At 37.8% G+C, this 14,745-nt stretch overlaps 1 protein-coding gene and 2 long non-coding RNA genes across 7 annotated transcripts in view; 1 reads left to right on the top strand and 2 right to left on the bottom strand.

The window, feature by feature from the left end:
- On the bottom strand, nt 1-9,445 carry LOC103394775 (uncharacterized). 2 transcript variants are annotated; one of them, XR_003049024.1, is made up of 5 exons: nt 8,765-9,445; nt 4,368-4,538; nt 2,189-2,378; nt 1,827-1,910; nt 1-95 (listed from the first exon to the last, which is right to left on the bottom strand). It is a non-coding gene; the product is annotated as an uncharacterized LOC103394775 (long non-coding RNA). The 2 variants fall into 2 exon arrangements; XR_001759852.2 differs by lacking the exon at nt 1-95 and having other exon boundaries at nt 290-1,910.
- kank3 (KN motif and ankyrin repeat domains 3) overlaps nt 4-14,745 on the top strand; it is a 21,428-nt gene continuing 6,686 nt past the window's right edge. Inside the window, exons 1-2 of one of the 2 annotated variants that reach the window (XM_025053615.1) lie at nt 4-116; nt 13,229-13,300. The gene's annotated coding sequence lies outside the window, so the exon portion shown is untranslated. Of the gene's footprint in view, nt 117-11,310; nt 13,301-14,745 lie in introns of those variants that run through there. The other variant, XM_017031233.2, reaches the window with a different exon arrangement.
- The window catches only part of LOC103394783 (uncharacterized), a 22,855-nt gene continuing 17,571 nt past the window's right edge, over nt 9,462-14,745 (bottom strand). For all 3 annotated transcript variants that reach the window (XR_003049023.1, XR_001759851.2, XR_003049021.1), the window contains 2 exons: nt 13,169-13,294; nt 9,462-10,354 (listed from right to left, as the gene is read on the bottom strand). This is a non-coding gene — a long non-coding RNA (uncharacterized LOC103394783). The remainder of the gene's footprint in view (nt 10,355-13,168; nt 13,295-14,745) is intronic.

Here is a 14,745-nt window from a genome sequence, read left to right on the forward strand (position 1 = left end):
CCGCTTCAGTTACTGGGGTGGGAAGTTTTTCTCCACTCCTCTCCTCCCAAACTTTTCCTACCTCCTTCGAAAGTCATGACAAGTTTCATTGTGACCTGAGGAAGAGACGCCTAAAGGTAAGGAAGAGCCCGAGGCATCGATTCTCACACACAAATACAAATCCACACACCCGCGGACCCATGATGCTTAAGGACCGATTAGCTGATTGGATATTTGAGTAATCGATTGTTGGAGCGAACGACTAAAAGCTGGTCAATTTGGATGTTCTTCTAAAGTTTTATGGTGAATAGATGATCACACACGTGAATGTCTGTTGTCATTAGCAGTACTTATAAGTTTATAACACGTTGTTTTTATTATTATTGTAACTACAGGGGGAAAACATCCGTAGAAAATAAACTTCTTTACACAATGATGTTAAATTTATGTATGTTTCTTATATTTCAAGTTTTTTATATTTTGGTTGTTTCTATCACATCTAATAAATCCAATGATTTGGGTTTTTTTTTGTTTGTCTTAAAATTAAGATTAATGTTAACAAACAAAGCAGAAAATTGTGTATTTTATGGGTCTAATTATATGTTATTATATGTTAAATTCAGACTTGGTGTTGTTGGTACAGTAGATCTGAGGCAGACAGAGGATAAATAGCTGCTCGCAGACACTGTGGCGGGTGAGGCCGTTTCAGAACTGTGGACGGAAATTCCCCCTTAACTCTGTTGTCAGAAGTGTCTGTAATTTTGCTCTGCATTGTCTTAGTTCCCACAGGATTCCGGAGTACAGTCCTCCCCCCCCTGTATTTGTTGATGTTCAGATTTAGTGACACTGGTTTGAACCAAGACCTTTAGCAAAGGTCACTTCCAGATATTTACAGAAGGTGCTGTTGAGTTTGACAGAAAGTAAAGTTGCAGAAATCCTCTGTAGACACTGGAAAAATACTGAAAAGTCCTACTGTTTATTTATTTATTTATTCTTATTATGGAGCGTTATACAGCCTTTCAGTGTGTTTTAACTATTATATACTAATTGATAATTATCTTAAAACACACAAACCATTAACTTAAGCTGAAATATGATGTTTCAGTGTGAATGGAGAGTTATTTAGAGGAAATATAAGTTAACAACCAATGAACCGGATATATGGAGTTTGAATGGACTCATAAATAAACCTGACTGACAGATTAATAATTCAGTAGAAATTACAGGGGATGATCACCGCATTACTGTCACCACCCATTGAACTGTCACATTGTCCTTATTGTATTGATGGTTTGAGTGTACAGACCCCATGTAATAATAATAATAATAATAATAATTTTATTGATCCCACTCTTGGGGAAAACTCTTGTGTTAACAGCAGATCAGATCCATCAGGCTGCCCCTTGGAGGAACCACATATGTGGACTATCTGCTTTCTGCTTCCTAGTCAGGTGTACGTTAGTACCACATAATGGAACCACCTATGCGTAGTATTTATACTTTTTATATCACTTACAATTACAATTACAGTAATTGCAATGATCTAATCTATGCTCAGGATAGTCTTAAGATTTTTGTTCAATATTTTGCAACCATTTTCATCTACCGGTACTTATGTTTTTCCCCCGTTAGACTTGAATATTCGTGTTCATTTATGCAGGTTTTATCTAAAAAAAGGTGACATGGTTTACTTCAATTTATCCCAAAAATATCAAATTTAGACAAAGAAAAACATTTTTTCTACTCCTGTTATTTTAAATGTGTACAGTACAAAACTCCTAATGGTTTTCCTTAGCTCTCTCAAGAGAGAGGGGACTGTTGCAACAGGACCCTGGGGTTTGACTTACCACAGTCACCTCAAAAATAGATGCACAGTATGGGGTGGCAGCAGGTCAGTGTAACACACCAGTAGTCATTTCTCACTGCAGTCTCTGAAAAGGGTGAGAAGTGAATTTTCTGTCAAAGACGCTTTTCCAGTGCATGCTTTCTTTACCTTGTTTGCCACTTAGACTTGATTGTGAGTTTATTTAATTACACCTGAATTAAATTTGGCTCAATGTTCTTGTTCATGAGCCCTACAGACTAATAAAATGCATGCTGTTGTATAATTAGAGCGATTACATTTGCTTTTAAATTTAGCACCCCGACACTCCATGCTGCTTGTGCTGGAGTGTGAAAAGTAAAAGCTGAAATAACAAATGCTACGTACACAGTTCAGTATGTCAGTTGAAAACGCAAAGCCTGCTGGGATACTGCATACATGGCCCATGCAATGACAGCCAGCGGTGAGCAATTCTTATTTTTCCGCACTTCTGGTCAGTTGTGAGGTAAAACAGTGTGTCAAGGTGAACACACGGCTCCTGACATTTCTCTTGCGCAGACACAGGGGCATCTATAATCTGAAATAAAGCATAGCAATATATTGTGAAAAGTAAATATTTGGTGTTCAGGAGAACTTTAAAACCCCAAATATTTATCTTTTGAGGACTTTATCCCACAATCCGATGAGTCTTGTGACAATTATTATGAAGTTCTGGTGCATATATTTGAAAAGGGTAATGCCACTTAAACCTCAAATGTAAATTTTCCAAACAAGATAAACAGTTACAGCCGCAAATGCTAGTTGGCAACAATTGGTCTTCACCAGTGCTTGGTGAAGACCAATTGTTGCAGGCATTATAATTTTAGAGCTAGTTGGCAACAATTGGTCTTCACCAAGCACTGATACAGGCATTATAATTTTAGGTTAGATGCATTGCAATTCATCTTAATATTGTTAAAGAACCACTGTTCAAAATAAGTGACAACATGTAGCTGCAGCAATGATTAGATTAAATGGAGTAAAAGTTTCACGGCATCAGAGTGTGACAGTTGGTCATGGACACAGTGAAGTGCTTTTGTTGGACACAAAGATGTCCTCTGTTCCCTCAGGATATCATTGTGCTGTAAACCATCCCAAAAATGCAGTGATCATTAAACTCAGACACGTTTTTCTTAATGGCGCTTATGTTTAAAAGTTAATTATTACCACCTAGATAGTTACATTATTATTACCCAGTGGTTCCTACATCTTTTTCCTGCAGCCCAAACCCATTTATAGACAGGACTACAAAGCAGATGAGGCAGTTAAATTTTGGCACAAATAAAGAATATAAAGTTGTGACCAAACTATATTTTAATAATTTTATGAAGCAGCTTAATCCAGCCTATGTAATCTAGTGTTTCTCAAAGTAACTGAGGTCTTTTAAGTCTGTCTAATTTTGTCGTCGCTGCCACTCTATCCATCATAGGGTATTGCATATTAGTGTCACCAAAGTACCTATGTTTATAGGAGTTAAAATGGTGTCTTTACACTTCAACCAATTCATCACCACAATCAGGCTTTACATCTTGTATCACTAGGAAATATATATTTTGGTAGGTGTAAAAACCTATTTGCCATGGTAATGGTAATAGATGCATTTAGGCAGGGGGTTGACTGACACTGGCAATGTGTTTGATGTTTATTTTTGTAACCACTTCATAGAAATTATGGCACTATAAAAAGTAAACATGCAAATGGTGTGTGCTACTTTACCTTAGTGGTCTGTTCCCAAGGTTTGAGTGGTTTATTCTACTTATAACCAACAAGCCGGGATATAAAGCCTTTTCATTTAAAGGAGTTTTTGCAACAAAGTCAGCTCGCTGCAGCAACAATAATACTAAAAACAAGAGAGAACAATTTCCCTTTTACTTATATTTTTGTCCTTGGGCACGTCAAGCGATCTTTTGTCAAATGTTTTTCTTTGTTTTCCCATTTGCATGCTCTGTTAACTTAACTGTTGTTGGCAACTTAGTATTACTCCCTGGCTGATTGTAGTTATTTTTCTTTGACCAAACTTAACTTTAACAAAACTTATACTTATTTTAATTTGGTTGGCCTTTGCCTGCCTCATCTCTGTTCTGTAAATACCTACAATGACAAAACAAATTGTAATTCCGTTATATAACATGGCAAAAGCAAAAGAGTATGTGTTATACAGGGTGAGCTGCACAAACGCTGTTTTTATCAAGTTTTCCAAAAGTTCTCTAATGAGATTAAAAGCAGCTGTTATGAGAGTCTAAAAGGAAATTCTTATATTTTCAGAGCTATCTGCTGAATCACATGGTGATTGTATAAACCCTGTACTGATGTAGTGCCCGAAGCCAAAGCAATGAAAAACAGAGAGCAGATGCTTTACTGCTGTGTCAGACAACTACTCCTGGTTGGCAAAAGTAATAAAAGCTGGAACGCTTTCCAAGCTGGAGGCCATTTATGTGAGTGAGTCAATGTGCAGGAGGTTATTGCTTAAATTATGCACTTTTCCCAATTAGTTTGCTGTTGATACAGGATTGATCATGCAACTTACGGCTGAGACAAAGAGAGTAAAAGCAGCAGGTGCAGTAACTGTTAAGAGTTGAAGAGGAAGGTGAGCAGTAGAGGAGGCAGACGGAATGGGAATGCGCACATCCCAAAAAAGATGTCTCTGGGCAGCCTGTTACAAAGACGGACTGGTGTGTTGGCAGCTTCTGTCGGTATCCTGAGAAGTAAACAGAAGAAAACAGTTAACCGGGAGACAGCAACTGATTATTGTTGTTATTATTGTGATGAGAGACTGTAATCTCCAACTGCATTCACATGATGTTAGACACATCTCTTAAGGGGAAAATCACAGCAAGTCCATCTGTGTCTTGCAATGTGAAAGGAGTCAATTGTTCCACTGTAGTGTCACTTCATAACTCAGTTGTTTTGTACTGAATTTGAGATTTGGAAGTCAAGTTGATTGTGTTAAGGAAGCAGCACTTTTTAATTAACCTATGACTCGTGACTCTCTGAAATTCTGAAGCTGTCCAGTCTGTAATGGAGTTAACACTATATACAAACATGTTTGACTTGTTGGTTCTTCAGAGATAGGTTGTGTTTTTGAAAAAATAAATATTCAACACAATTTATGGGATTAATCTGTTTTTGACATTAAGGTTAAATGAAGACAGTACTATGTTCTACAGTATTACTACGTCTTTATGTAATGCGTTCACAGTTTCAGTTCAGTTTTCTCACCTGGCAACTATTCAAAATTTCAAATATATCAAGCCTGATTTTTAACCTGTTTTTAACTGGATTTGGTTTCTTTAAACTGTCCCCTGAAAAAGATGGAAATCTACCTCAGCTTGTTTAGTGGCTGCTGAGAGTTTGTAAGGAGAAGAAAGTAAAGAGGGAATGTTATTTGTATGGCACATTTGCAGTTAGTGGTATTGAAGTTCCATTCCAATACAAAATGCAAATCAAGAAATGTTTAAAATGTATTTTCTACATTTTACATTTTAAACCAAATGGAGACACAGTGATACAGTTAGCGCTGTTGCTTTTAAGGACACAAGATTGCCAGTTTGAATACTCGAGCATACAAGGGCCTTTGTGGCTGTGTCCCAATTTAGGCTTCACTATGTGGGCTGCAACCAAATGTTAAATAGGTTTCCCTTTGTACGTGATATTGTGGTGACATTGTGTCATGAGCTGCACCTATTAAAGTGACAGCCAATAAAGCTGTGTAAATAGGTTTGGGATATGTGTGACTGCATAACATACAAGATGAGCTCCATGGTCACTGGTGGTGGTATTTGTTGTTGTAGGTTTTTACTTGTGACTCTTAACTAAGACTTTTAACATGGCAGATGCATGAATGAATGAGCGAATTGTCTCAGGATCATGAGATACCACAGATAAACCAAAGACAGATGCTCCAAGATGAATGATTCTCATAAACAAACAAATTAATGGAATCATGTTAAACTGGTTAGTCTGATGTTTTATAACATGATCATTAGATAATTCATTTTATCTTTTACATAAATCACTTAGCATCTCTCATTTTGTTCATACAAGAAACTGGACAACAACACACATAGTCACATTGGATTAAAGGAACTTAATGTGGAAAACAACTGGATATAAACAACACAATATAATTCACCCATCTTCCAACCATCCATCCTCTACCTTGTTCTCCTGTTAAGGGTAATTGTTGGAAACACTTTATCAAAATGTTTAACTACCTGATATTCCTTTCCCAGAGAGGTCATCAGTTCAGCTATTAATTGCAACATTGTCTGCTGTTATTGGATAGTTTACACCGCCTACAAACAGCTAGACAATCTAAAGGAGGGTTCCTGGATTAATTTATGTGCCTGTCAGTGAGGTCTGCAATTGCTGCTGCAGTATCCCTGCTGTCTGAGAAACAATACAACAAAAACCCATCATCTAAAAATGCACATGTTAATTTACGTAAGTATCGTCAGGGTTTGGGAACGAGATAATCTTGGTTTGTGCACTCACATCTGGTTGAGAAACACCACACACTGCAGCATCGTGTGATGTTCTTCACTTTTCGGGCAGCTTGTGTGTTAAAGATTTAATGGTAACTTATTTTAAACAATAAATGGATGAAAATGTTGACTCCTGAGTCTCGAGCACTGAAATCATCAGATTCCTGCTCTGCATAAACCAGCTGCGTCTCTCCAAAAGAATCAAACCACGGCTGCTTTTGGAAAAGCTTAGTCCATGCAACAGTGGTGCCAGAAACCCTCGAACGCCATTTTTATTTTTGGAATACACAATGAAAGTTTTGTGGTTGCATTCAGACCTTCTCTGTCGCCATCGTAAAAATGTCCACACACTGTTTCTGCTTGTGCTTCCTGGTGCCTGAGAGGAGTCTGAGGTGCCGAGCGAGTGAGACCTTGAACTCAAGTTTCACTCTTCAGAACAGGGGCCTAGTTTCCTAAAGGCAGGGGCAGCACAGAGATCACCTCTGTTCACTGGCTCATAATGGAACAAATGTTGTGTTTTGGTGCTGGGATGTCTGTAGAAAAGCAACCCCTGCCCTATGAAGTCATAGAACAAAATGCAGAAAAGACAAAACACTGCCATGTTCCACCCACACTGCAGCTGACAAATCAAAAAGAAAGTTGCTTTTGTTTTCCCACTTTTTATGTTCCATTTTATAGTTGACATTATTTTTTTGGAGAAGTTTAAGCATCCGCCCTGTGGCTTTAAAGGAGACTTTATAGAAAAATTTGAATATAGTCCACTTAATTATGTTGCAAGTCGAAGCTTGAGAAAAAAAGTGTCCTCTGAAGCCCAGATGAACTTATCTATGAAGGTCTTACCAATTCACTGCATTATAAAAAACTGCGATAAAAGTTCACAAACATGCATTTTCCACGGGAGCGGTTCTTTTCTCAGTAAAGATGCGTTTTAAAGCCTTTCAAAGTCTTACGTATGTGTCCTCTGCCTTGTCATTACCCTGTGACTCTTCATCAAAGAGATGCTAAACTGGTATAATTTCTGCCACTGAAGAAAATAACATGATAACACACACATCGTAGTTGTTTTTCTCAGAAGAAAAGCAGAGTCTGACATCTGGTCTTTTTCTGTCGTTTGTGTATTAAACCATCTGGAGACGGCAGTTGCTACTGTTGTCTCCAGATGGCTTGATGGTTGATGGAAACAAATCGGTCAGAGTCTCCCCATAAACCTAAATCTCTAGACCAGAAATGTAGGTCATCTAAAATAAACATTAGCAATCATGGGAAATAATTCCCTTTTTTATTTGCTTTGACTACAAAATGTTTTGTTTGAAAATGCAAAGATTAGATTATTTAAAGCAGATGAAAATCAGTGTGTTGACATCTACAGCTGGGGACAGACTACACAACTTTCAGTTGTAGAATGCAAAAACTAACAGACTAACTCGGCCTGATGAGGGATAATAGACCTCACGGTTTGTCAAACTAACTGCAGCCAACTGAATGCATCAAGTGTTACAGAGGTGGAACAGAGGGATATGCATGGGAGCTGTGGGTAAAATCTGGCAAAATAATCTTGTTTTGTGTCACTTACATTTATACAGGATTGTTTGTGTTGTTTTTGTGTCACTTACATTTATACAGGATCGTTTGTCATGGTTCTGTTAAAGCCTGTGAAAACCTAAAACACATTAGAGCTAAAAACTTGGAGAGTTTGGAAAAATTGAAGAAAAGTAAGTTTTGAGCCCCAGTCAACTTGTTGCTGCTCTACATGTTGTGGATGAAGTCTCTGTAGGCAGTAAACTTTATGCCATCATTGTTTCCACAAGTCAGGTTCTGTGGTTCCATATTTACTGGATGAACAACAGCAGTACAGTTTTTCCAACTAATGCAAATTGTTGTGTTTGGCTTTTTTCGTTCTTGTAAATTGATGCAGAAATGCCTTTTTAATGATTTCTAAGCATTTACAGTTCCCTAAACAGGCCAACTTTTCACAGAAACAGAATCTATTGGCAGTGGTCTCTCTTTCTCCTTCCTTTTGAACTTCCAGTCCAGTTTGATCGCCAATTATCCTTTAAAATGCTCAGAGATCCACAGTAATTGTACTGAATTCACTTTGTGACACTTTGTGACATGAAGGGGGAGGGAAACGGCCAGGCCTCCCAACTTTTGGAAAACATCGTCTTCACAAAGAGGCACAATGGCTCATTGTGGAGGCTGAATGTTCCTGAATGTGTTTGCGGGAATTTGGAAGGAAAAGGGAGGAAAAGCAAGCTGACTGTGACTTAGGATGTTTTTGTCCTTTAACACACAGTGAAAGACAACTAATATTGACAAACTTATTAAAAAGGACTAAATAACAGTGTGTGTTTATAAGGAATAGATAAGAAGATAAGGTACCGTTATGTGCTACTGTTACTGAATGTGTGAGTTTAGTGCAGAAAAAGACTGGAGTCCTCACCATCATCATGTGATGTCCAGCTCTGAGCTGTTGTTGGCTGCAGTAGATGTTTGTGTCGGAGGTTTTATTTGTTCAGCACTTCACTTTTGCCTCATCCCAGTCTTCCCAGCATTTTCCTGCTGCCTTCAGGAAGCAGCTTTCAGAGTTGCCTGATGGTCTTCCTGGCAGGACATCCCTTCATCCCTTCCCTAAAGTTCCTGCTGCAAGACAATAGGAGGTCTCCTGCAGGGGCATGGAACAGTGTATGTGTGTATATTAGAGTGGGAGGATTTATTAAGAGAAAAGCAGGCTTCCCTTTAGGAAACTGCACATTTGTCTGAGCAGCAGTGTTAAAGGTCTTTTACTGTGTTTTTCCATTTTCTAAGGCTCAACAACAGATTAGGCTTTGGTGTAGTTGGGGTAGTGACCTCCCCTTGTTATTAATATTATTTTTGCAAAATAGATGATCTCTATTTCTAAAGAGAGTACACATAAACAGTTTTCACCATTAGGCTGGGTGACCTATCTGTTCTGTGGAGCTGTAGACCCCCAATGATCATTTAGAAATGTAAAGCAACAAATCAAACAATAAAATTTAGTTTAGAACATAAAACAGGTTTCACCTGAAGGCTAGGGTAGGCTAAGATATTTATTAGCCTAACCTAGCCTGATTCTAATTTAGTGTCTTATTATTTATTTCTACTGAGGATCACTAGCCTGATTCTAATTTAGTGTCTTATTTTATTATTTATTTCTACTGGGGATCATAATTACACAGAAACATGGCAAATTATTTTAAAATAGAGGGAAATGAGAAAAAAACTGAGTGGAGTGTCCAAACTGCTGAATACACTAACAACCATCAGTTAAACCTAGTTAAAACCTAGGATCTAAGGTGACAGCTGTACCCTGCATGGTATGGCTATAGGAGTGGAGGCCTCTGCTTGTGATTCATGTCTCTGTTTCCGAGTTCCACCAGATTTCTGAATGGGCCCTTTTTTCTCATGTAAAGTGGTCAGAAAGTTGTTGTCAGTGAGAGAAGATGTTGGCATTCAGACTGCCTGTCTCTCCCTCTCCCCGCCTCTCCTTAAAAAACGTGTGGCATCGGCGGTGAGGTCACAGTCTGAGAACATGGCCCCAGCCTCAGACCAGCTCATATTCTTTTCCATGAAACAGCACAACTCCCTGCCCACATCTTCTTTAGTATCATCACGGCACTCTCTCTGCTCTTGGCAGTTGTCAAGGAAGTCACATGCTCCTACTAAATGTAAAGGAACAAGTGATTGAATAATGAAATCGTTCTGCTTGATGTTCTCAGGGAAACACGTTCAGACATTTTAGATAAGTTGTTTTCTTTTTGTTTGTCCCAGACTGTGAAGGACACTGTAGTTTAATGTGCATAATGCAAACCCAGCAAACCTAAAAACCACGTTTATCTGCTGCATGCATTCGGTGCTTCAATGTGAAGTTAGTGTACTTGCCTTACAGCCCGAAGATCTTGTTCCATTTCCTGCCTGTCTGTATGAAATTTGCATGTTTTGCCCTCTCCAAGTACTCTGGTTTCCTCCCCAAGTACAAAAACACGAAGGATTAGGATTTTGCTCCAGCCGCCTGGAATAGCGAGAAAGATAAAAAAAATTAAGATCAAGGAATTAATGATAACAAACAAAGCTCATTTAAACGTAGCTCCACTAACTTGAACCTATATCACTCATGGTTCCTATGGAGTGATAAAACTAGACTTGAATTGACTACAATCTTAACCATTCTCCACTCTGTACATTCACAGTAAAAAAATGTGGTGTTTTCCCGAACACATCTTTAGACCTATATTAAAGCCACTCTGGTGCCAAAGTATCTATTATGACCCTTGACAATCAAGTTTGTGTGTCTGGGTGAGACTTTCAGCTGGTCCAGACTAAAGGTTTAGGGAAAAGGAATGCAGTGTCTCAGTGAGGTCTGTAATTTGCTGCTTGTCATCAAATCAAAGAAAAAAATGCAGCACTTGAAATGCAACACTTGAGAAGAGCTGAGAGGTGTGCCAGTGTCTGTCAGTGTGTGTTTTGGGGAAGAGTGAGAGATGAGAGTCATGTGAGAAGAAATGACTTTTTGTAAATACGTAAATGCAGGATTGAATTTTTTTATTCTGTTTTATTTAACCAATTGCTGTGGGTATTATTAGTCTAGAGATGATAATTAAGTAATCAGTCACAGTGCGCTTGTTGTTATCTCATCCTCTCTACTTTGAGTAGAGCTGTAGACCTGTCTGTGAGGGTGTACTGAAAAACCTCATACTGTACTACAGTTAGACTTGAACTGGTTGGGTTATTCGGTGTATTACAGGTCTACAAATATTGATTAATTTTTTAAACATCTGTCTATAAATTATGTTGGTTATGGTTATCTACTGTAGGAAGAACAAAACTAGACTGTATATTTCCTCTACCTATATCTACAAACCTCATTCCATACATCAAGGTTTAGTACATTTTCAATAGGGAAAGTAATGCAAAACAAAGAAACAAACAAAAAACCCCATCAATAAAAACAAACAAACAAACAAAAAACCCCATCAATGTGAACATTTCTATGTTCACATTAATTCAGTCCAAAGAATCTCGGAATGTTCTTAGGATAAGGTTTAGCTTATGTAGCACAGCTTTGGCAATGGTGTTGGATCACTTTTGTGTTCTGGGAGAAAAATAAATTGGTGATTTAGTTCTGCTTACATTATCCTAGTTATGCAGTCTGAAAATATAACATTGCATTTACTGTTGGAAGTAAAAACAGGTACAGGTTACAACGCTTCTGAGTGTTTATAAAAAAAACAGCCTTGGCCCCTGTTCTGTGAACATGTGTACCAAATTTAGTGAAAAACTCAGGCATTCTTTAGACACTGTTGTCAAGAGTGAAACAGATGGACCACCCAAAAACATACAGTCCGCCTGTCACTTGCTGTCTGCCTAAAGTCACACAGACATGTAAGGACCCATTTCAAGACAGTTGATGCCCCGTTTGATGGCACAATGAAGGAAAAAAGGAGATAGAAAACAAATTCCAGAATTTCCAATACGTATAAAAACAAACGTCCAAAGGATTTAACCTCATAATTGCTCCTAATTACCTTGTTTTTTATTTAACTGCTTAATAAACAGGCATCCATGAACCATGTGCAATGATTGAATGTTTTGGATAACTTGTTTTCATATACAAAACTAAATTCAAATTGCTGCTCTCTGATTTTGGCCAGCGTAAACCACCAGATTCAGATCATATTCTTCAAAGTCTCTGTGTGACTGTGTTTACTGTGGTCTGAGAGAAGCAGCTGACAGAAACACTGAGCAGGAACAGATAACCTGCTGAATGAGATCACTGTTTTCCATGTACTTTTTCTGTTTTTGCCTTAATGCGTATTATAATACATTGGTTAGCTATAACAGCCTACAGTATTACACGTGCTAATTGGTGATCTGTCTGGTTGGATCCCGTTGGACCTTCTGACAAAAAGCTGTCTGTCAGTTGAAGTCTAAAATGGCAGATAATCTGACTGCGCCTGTGGATTATCAGCAGTCACTCAGTCAGTCAAAAGGGCAACCAGTGTGTTGCAGCAGCATGTGTTCGTGTAGGAATGTGCCTGAGGCTGTTGAAAAACACATCTCTGAGTGTGTGCGTTTGACACAAAAATGAATGATTACGTGTCAGTTTGTGTGTGTGTTTGTGTGTGAGGGGAGCAGACTTACAGTACCTAGTTAGTTTTTTTTATCTGCAACTGTATATTGTCAAGATACACAAACAAGTCATAGATTTGAACCCGAAGTTGCTTTTTGCCTTGAACCACATTTTTATAACACATACATAGAGACAAGAATCTATAAAAGTCTCTCAAGGATCCAACACCTGTGATTGTGAAGTTTGTGGCAGCAGACTCATGTCTCTCTTCGAAGAGTTCTGGCATCTGATTTATTTTGACAGATGTTGGGAAATATTGCCAGGGTTCACTGCAGATTCTACTCGATGATTCTTGTCTTTAAGTAGGATTACAGCTCAGAGGAAAATAAAGTATTTTGTTGGTCTGACCAAAACAGACATGTAAACAGTCTGAAAAAAACTTCGTAAACTGCTTAAAGTTTAGGACTTAAATCTCAAAATGGAAAGGGTTACCTTTTTTGGCAGATTCAGAACAAAGTTAATCTTGTCTCTATGTAGATTTACCAAGAGTTAATAGAAAAATCAATGATTACAAAGGAAAACATTCATCTTATCTGAAAACATTTCAAAATACACAGAAAGTGTTAAAATTCAATATTTGCCTAAGCTAACGTGTAGAAAACAAACTGGTAATTGGAGATAACAGTTTAGCCAGAGCTCGACTTTAATGCATGGATATTTACTGTGTTTCTCCACTTAGTAATTCAATATTTTTACCTGGTGCTGTTCCTGTTCGTTTGCAGGGTCTTTGACGACCTTTGTCTTTCTCTCTTACAGGGCTGTCTGGAGCTGTAACCGGGTTATCAGCCTGAACTCCAGCTGCACGAGTTGTTTACTGATGACCTAAGGGTAACAAACAAATCAACTGCATTACAAAAAAGCAATTATCATTATTTTTTATTAATATACACTTTGAGGTTCCAAAAATATATATTTACATTAATTTCAAGCATTAGGAAAAACTGAAAAACCTGGATAAAACTAGTGAATTCCTTCAAAGTCCCAAGGGCCAAGTCTACTGCTTGAATTGGAACGAAACTAAAGTTTTGATGTGCTGTAAGAAAATGGCTGACTTCACTTAGTGCATATGGCATGTGTCCCTTAAGTACAACATATGAACACAGAGGAAACACCTGTAGCTGAAAGTCAGGATGATGGGAACATTTTTTTTTCTTTTTACTTGTCACTTTCTCCTTGACTATGTTAAAATGTTAATACTGTTTCTCTCTAAGACATTTACAGTTATTTTAGAATGTGTGCATTTAAGTATATATTTAATTGTATATATAAACTTAATTGTAAGATATTATCTATGCATCTGTTAGAAATATAAGAAATTACTCTAATGCAAACCAGAAGTTATACTCAAGTAAAGGCATTTTTTCTTTATAGCTGTTAATTATGTTCTTAGAGCAGAGAAATAGCTGATTTGATATTGGTCATGTGATTAAGACAGTCCAGTGGTCTTGAAATCGAGCAGCAGAACTTATATCTATGTTTGATTTAGTTATTTCCCTGACTCTTATCTAGGTATTTACATGCAGATACTTGCACACACATGCACCACAGGCTCACTCTGAGGTATAAATGATGTCATTTTCAATGTCCTTCAACACTTTTTAGGAAGAAAAGCAAACAAAAGGTCCACTTAACAAAAGCTCTTTATCTCTTCAGAAATTAGTCACAGGTCACAAGTGTTAACAAGCCACAAAAACACAGACTTCTTTAGGGCTCTTTGCCCTTTAAGACGTTCATATCTGCAATAGTATCGAGCTGACAGTATAGAGCCAAGTTTAAAGTTAATTAAATCAACTTTACCAAAGAGAACACATTTATGTGAACATGTTATTTTGAAAAAAAAAAAAATGAAACATGCCTGTCAGCAAGGTCCTACGGATGCCAACCAGGATTGATAATTGCCTACTTGTGGAGTTGACATGTTTTGTCAGTTCTGTCTACATTTTCTAGCTCCACCCTCACGCCAACAACATGCACTAGGATTTAAGGCTTATACTCCACACTCCACACTGAAGATGTGTTTATTGGCGTCCTGACAAGGACTTCTCTTGTGTTCCCCATTTCCTGCTTTTTTATCCAGTGTCAAAAGGGAACGGTCACCATGTCGACCTGTGACCTTTAACAATAAATGAATGCAAGACCCCACACAGGCATTTGCATTTCTTGGTTATTGCATTAGATTAAAAATGTGTGCTAAGATTTTAGTTAACACCTAGCAGTGAAGGTTACATTCTTCCTAAGTACATATATTGACTTTGAATTCTTGTGTTGTTTGT

The sequence above is a fragment of the Cynoglossus semilaevis genome, chromosome 2 (assembly GCF_000523025.1).
Source record: "Cynoglossus semilaevis isolate Cse_v1.0 chromosome 2, Cse_v1.0, whole genome shotgun sequence".
Taxonomy (NCBI): Eukaryota; Metazoa; Chordata; class Actinopteri; order Pleuronectiformes; family Cynoglossidae; genus Cynoglossus; species Cynoglossus semilaevis.